Consider the following 7,245-nt stretch of genomic DNA (forward strand, 5'->3'; position numbering starts at 1 on the left):
CTGGAAGTGGAATGAAAGGTATGATCCATGCATATTGATATGTATGTTCCATAAAATAAAACCTTTTTTTTTTTATTTAATTGTTTCCGATTCACCAGCCTTTATTTCATTAAGAGAACTCAAATATGAAATATGATTTGAAATCATTAATTATTTTGATTCTTTACCAGATATTTAAAATCTTCCAATTATTCGAATTGAGAAGTTGCATTTCCTCAAATAACCAAATTAAATTACTATTTTAATTTTACTATTAATGCTTAGTAATTAATAAGATATTTATTAACATAACATATAGAACAGAGTATGAGATTTTCAATCATTCTAATACTACGGCGATTTATATCCATATAGTAAGACAAAATTCTATCAAAAAAAAAAGACTTGATTCTTGATTCTGGAATATAGCATTTGCCAATAACTCGATCTAATAAAGATCGAGTTATTTTAGTTAGTTTAGGACTAGTTACTAACTAATTCATTGTGGAACTGATTGATTAGCTTTTATTCCAATAAAAAAAACTTATGTTTATTAGAAATCCTATAATACTCGTTATTTTGCATAAAACTTAAATAAAGGATTACTCCAATTAATATTCTTTTTCTTTATCAATTAATTTTATTAGTCTTTATTTAATATTAATAATTAATAATTATGGATACTCTACTTTCGAGATTGATTAAATTTATTAATTAATAGATAATAGAAAATGTTACATTATTGTTTTCTTAAATTAGATATAGGTAAGTATAGGTAAGGGTTCTGCTCTTATCTTAAACTTTTATTTTTTATTTTATTTTTATCCCGAGTGATACTATATCGATGTACATGTATCCATATTTTTTATGTAATCAAATCAAGAGGGTATTCGCTATAGAATAAATATGGATAATGAATAGAAAGATAGAAAGAACGATCCTTTTTGAGCAATACATGTCTTTCACATCCAACTATCTAAATGAGTAACTTTTTTATTTTAAGATGGCAGTTCCAAAGAAACGTACTTCTATGTCAAAGAAGCGTATTCGTAGAAATATTTGGAAAAAAAGAGGTTATTGGGCCAGGGAAAAGGCTTTATCCCTAGCTAAATCTATTTCTACTGGGCATTCAAAAAGTTTTTTTGTGCGACAATAATAAGGCCTTGGAATACAATACTCTAAATCAATATCACTCGATGAATTGGATGATTTACAATATACAATAGAAAATTAATAATTTACATTAACTAATGTTTTGAACTCATCCATATGAGATAGAACCCGATATTTTATTTTCGCATGTAGAAAACGAATTCCATTTTTCTGTCTAACGGGAGTCTAAAAAAGGGACTCTTTTTTTTTTTCAAACTTCAAACAAAAGCAGTTACATACAAGATAAGGATTTCACTTTTTATGTTTTTATAATTCACGAGATGGGGATTGTCATTTTCCCCATCACTTCACTTGTTTTTTTTTTTCGCATGCATTAAATCAGATAAATGGAAAATGAATTATACAGAAATAGATTGGAAAAGGAAATTCTTAGTTATATATGTAGACTAAGGACATAATCATCTAAATCCAACTGTTCCGGGAAAACTTATACTACATGAAATCCCATTGTTAAAACTGATAACATATCATGATACTAAGCTAAGTATTATTGAACGTTCAAATATTTATTTGAACAATTTTTTTTTATTCAACCATTCCTTTCTAATATTTCGGAAAATAAATAACATTGATTGCATCGACGAATGAATCTAATCTGGGCTATTATTATTTCGATCAAGCCGCCATGGTGAAATTGGTAGACACGCTGCTCTTAGGAAGCAGTGCCAGAGCATCTCGGTTCGAATCCGAGTGGCGGCATTCTCTAAAAGGGCACAATAGATCCTATACTGAATTCAATTCCGGATTTCTATAATTGAAAACCCCCTTTTCTTTTTTTTTTTAATCGTTTTTTATGATATTTGATACTTTAGAACATATATTAACTCACATCTCTTTTTCGATCATTTCAATTGTCATTACGATTCATTTAATGAAATTACTAGTTCATGAAATCGTAGGACTATGTGATTCGTCAGAAAAAGGTATGATAGTTACTTTTTTCTGTATAACAGGATTATTAGTTACTCGTTGGATTTATTCGAGACATTTCCCATTAAATGATTTATATGGATCATTAATGTTCCTTTCGTGGAGTTTCTCCATTTTTCATATGGTTTCGAAAATACGGAACCATAAAAATGATTTAAGCGCAATAACAGCTCCAGGTACTATTTTGACTCAAGGCTTTGCCACTTCGGGACTTTTAACTGAAATGCAGCAATCCGCAATATTAGTGCCTGCTCTACAATCCCAGTGGTTAATGATGCACGTGAGTATGATGTTATTGAGCTACGCAGCTCTTTTATGCGGATCGTTATTATCAGTAGCTCTTTTAGTCATTACACTTAGAAAAAACATAGATATTCTTGATAAAAGTAAAAATTTACTAATTGGATCATTTTATTTTGATGAGATACAATACTTAAATGAAAAAGGAAGTGTTTTACAAAGCACCTCCTTTCTTTCATTTAGAAATTATCACAAGTCTCAATTTACTCGACGGTTGGATCATTGGAGTTATCGTGTTATTAGTCTAGGATTTACTTTTTTAACCATAGGTATTCTTTCGGGAGCAGTATGGGCTAATGAGGCATGGGGATCTTATTGGAATTGGGACCCTAAGGAAACTTGGGCATTTATTACTTGGACCATATTCGCAATTTATTTACATACTAGAACGGCTCAAAGTTTGCAAGGTGTGAATTCCGCAATTGTGGCTTCTGCGGGATTTCTTATAATTTGGATATGTTATTTCGGGGTCAATCTATTAGGGGTAGGACTACATAGTTATGGTTCATTCACATTAACATCTAATTGAAGAAAAAGCTTGAAGAGTCCATAGTGGTCCCCTTAGATAGCGAAAGTTTTTCGAGTTTTTGAGAACCATTACATTGGTTCTCAAAAACTCCGGATGTTTCTGATTACAATTCAAAACCACTTCACTCTTTTTCTTTTGATTTTTTTCATTTATAGTTATAGAAAATAAAATGATTTTAAAAATCAAAGGAGTTTTTGACTTTATGTCTTATTCTATCTAATTATTTATAAAAAATTTAGATAGAATAGCTTCGACCTTGTCAACTGATAACGAGAGAACGAAATCGGGATAAAGACCAATACCTATTACAGGTAAAAAGATACAGGTCGAAATAAATAATTCTCGTGGTCCAGAATCAAAAAAATAAGAGTTTGTAACATTGAAAAGCTTGTATCCATAGAACATCTGGCGTAACATAGATAATGAATAAATAGGAGTTAATATAATTCCAATAACCATTACAAAAGTAATTAGTATTTTGGGAATTATAAAATATTTAGAGCTAGTAATTATTCCAAAAAAAACTAATAACTCCGAAGCAAAACCACTCATTCCCGGCAATGCAAGAGAAGCCATCGAAAAACTACTGAACATGGTAAATATTTTTGGCATTGGGATCGCAATTCCGCCCATTTCGTCGAGATAAACAAGACGTATTCGATCATAACTCGTTCCCGCCAAGAAAAAAAGTGCAGCACCAATAAATCCATGAGAGATTATTTGTAAAATGGCTCCGTTGAGTCCCCGTATCGGTTATGGAACCAATTCCTATAATTATGAAACCCATATGAGATACGGAAGAATAGGCTATTCTCTTTTTAAAATTGCCTTGACCAGGAGAAGTTGAAGCTGCATAGATTATTTGAATTGCTCCTACTATCATCAACCATGGAGAAAATATAGAATGAGCATGGGGTAATAATTCCATATTGATCCGAATCAATCCATATGCTCCCATTTTTAATAAGATTCCGGCTAGAAGCATACATGTACTGTAATGTGCTTCCCCATGGGTATCTGGTAACCATGTATGTAGGGGTATAATCGGTGATTTGACAGCATAAGCAATAAGGAAGCCCAAATATAATATTATTTCCAATGCCGCGGGATATGATTGATTAGCTGATGTTTCAAAATTTAATGTTGGGTCATTCGACCCGTATAAACCCATACCTAGAACTCCTATTAAAAGAAAAATGGAACCCCCTGCAGTGTACAAAATGAACTTTGTAGCTGAGTACAAACGTTTCTTACCCCCCCACATGGATAGAAGTAGGTAAACAGGAATTAATTCTAACTCCCACATGACGAAAAAAAGTAAAAGGTCTCGAGAGGAAAATAATCCTATTTGACCACTGTACATTGCTAACATAAGGAAATGGAACAATCGAGAATCCCGAGTAATTGGCCAAGCCGCTAAGGTAGCTAAAGTAGTAATGAATCCCGTTAGTAAAATGGGTCCTATGGAAAGTCCATCAATTCCCAGTCTCCAGTGAAAATCAAAAATATTTATCCATTTATAATCCTCCTCCAATTGGATTAATTGGTCGTCGAATTGGAAATGATAACAGAATGCATAGGTTGTTAGAAGCAGCTCTAAAAAGCATATGCACATAGTATACCATCTAACCCCCTTATTCCCCCTATGAGGGAGAAAAAAAATTAACAAACCCGCGGATATCGGCAAAATAACAATTATTGTTAACCAAGGAAAATAGCTCGTGGTAAAGACAAGATAGACTTTGACCAGAAAGACCCGCCCCCAGAATAATATATTCTATTCTATTTTCCCGAGTACGGGTCTTTGTCGGTAAAGAGGAATCAAATGTATTCAAGTGGAGTTTTCTAGAACGTATCAATAAGCTAGACCCATACTGCGAGTTGTCTCATGCCATAAATAAACCCGGACGCTCAAGAAATCCGTTGGACAAGCGGATTCACATCTTTTACAACCTACGCAGTCCTCCGTTCTTGGAGCAGAAGCTATTTGCTTAGCTTTACAGCCGTCCCAAGGTATCATTTCCAATACATCTGTGGGACACGCTCGTACACATTGAGTACATCCTATACAGGTATCATAAATCTTTACTGAATGTGACATTGGATATATAAAATTTTTGAATATTATTATTATTAATTTGATTTTCGATCTGGTAAAAAAAGAAGTAGTAAATAAATCATGTATTCTAGACACCAGACGAATCAGTGGGTTACCTTAATTTGTTTTTTTAGAATCAATAGATTGCTGGATCTGTTCATGAGAAAGAGCCAGGATACTTTGATTTCTTACGTTTCGGCAAACATGAATTAGTTAGACATGTTAATTCTAATTTTAGAATTAGATAAATTATATCTATTTATCCATATTCTATCCATATATATATATATATATAGAATATATAGAAGGATATCTGTGTTTATTTATATCTATATCATTACGACTACGATTATTTATTCAACAAATTTGATTGATTGATACGAGTTGATTTTCTGTTACGATGGATCGACGAAACAATAGCCGGTCCAATAGCTGCTTCAGCGGCGGCAATAGCTATAACAAAGATCGATAAAATGTCTCCTTTTAATTGACGACTATCAAATAAATCAGAAAATGTTACGAGATTTAGATTAACCGCATTCAGTATAAGCTCAAGGCACATAAGTGCTCTAACCATGTTTCGACTTGTGATCAATCCATAAATACCGATAGAAAATAAATAGGCACTCAAAACAAGTCCGTGTTCGAGCATCATTGACTAACTCCTCATCAATCTCGATTCATTTCAATATGAACAACAATTTTTTAACCGATTTGATTGACTCGAATATAACAAGTGCGTAACAAACGAAAGCATTGGCAATGGATAGAACTAAACCTTTTATTATTTGACATTCCATATGAACAAAAATAGAATTGAAGGAAAATAGATGTACTAACAATAAGCAATAAGGCAGAACAAGGCCGAGGCCTTATTTTTTTTTTTTTTTCTTTGATTTTTTATTTCTAATCCTAACTCTTTTTTACTGACGAGCCATAGCAATTGCACCTATCAAAGCAACTAAAAGAATTATAGAAACAAGTTCAAATGGAAGATAAAAATCCGTTGATAAATGAATCCCAATTTGTTGAACGTTACTTATCAGGTCCTGTTCTATAATCTGGCTTGATCTTGTAGTCCAAATAATCCCGTACCACGACGTATCTAAGATAGTAGTAATTAATGAAAACAAAATACTTGTACAAACCAGTAAAGTAACCCCATCCCCAACGGTCCAAAGAGAGAAATAATTGGAATATTCTGAACCTTTCATGAACATCACGGCAAATATGATTAAGACATTTACGGCCCCCACGTAAATGAGGAGCTGTGCAGCAGCTACAAAATAGGAGTTAGATGGAATATAGAATAAGGCTATAGAAACAAGAACCAATCCCAAAGAAAAGGCAGACAAAATTGGACTCGTAAGTAATACCACTCCGAGACTTCCTAATATAAGTCCTGATCCCAGAAATACTAAAAGAATATCATGTATTGGTCCAGGTAAATCCATTATGCGTAAAATAAGAGATAAATTAAGTAGAAATATTTCATGACCTTACTGACCGGGCCAGGAAAAGGGGGTTACCCTATTTTTTTCTTGTCAATGATGATACGTTCTTAATTGAATTAAATCTTAATGGGATGTGGATTGACGTAGATACTGTTATTGGACCAATCCCACTTCTGTATCTGAAAGTGAAAGTGTAGTTCGGAATTGTATATTTCGAAATAACCACAGATATATGAATTCCATTTTCAATTCAAATAAAGCCATGATTCCCACAAATCAGTAGTTATATTTATGATTTGTGGTTACTGCCGAACCAAAAAGAAAGAACCCTGATCAAAACAGAATCTTAGTAATTTGGTAATTTTGGTAATCATTATCATTATTGAAAAAGGAAAAGGGGTTTAGTTTATCCGCGGCTATTTTTATTTATTTGAGTGGAATTCATATTCATAATTGTTTGTTTGAATTGTGTAATCCCCCATTATTGACACTGGTAGACGACCCAAAGCAATTTGATTATAATTCAATTCGTGACGATCATAAGTAGAAAGTTCATATTCCTCAGTCATTGATAAACAATTTGTTGGACAATACTCGACGCAGTTGCCACAAAATATACAGATTCCAAAATCAATACTATAATTAAGCAGCCGTTTCTTTCTAATATCTGTTTCCAATCTCCAATCAACAACAGGTAAATCTATGGGACATACACGAACACATACTTCGCAAGCAATACATTTATCAAATTCAAAGTGGATTCGACCGCGGAAACGCTCTGA

The sequence above is a fragment of the Aristolochia californica genome, unplaced genomic scaffold, assembly GCF_029961685.1.
Source record: "Aristolochia californica isolate CCGP_79_NKW_82.1479 unplaced genomic scaffold, dmAriCali1.0.hap1 SCAF_244, whole genome shotgun sequence".
NCBI classification, from domain to species: Eukaryota; Viridiplantae; Streptophyta; class Magnoliopsida; order Piperales; family Aristolochiaceae; genus Aristolochia; species Aristolochia californica.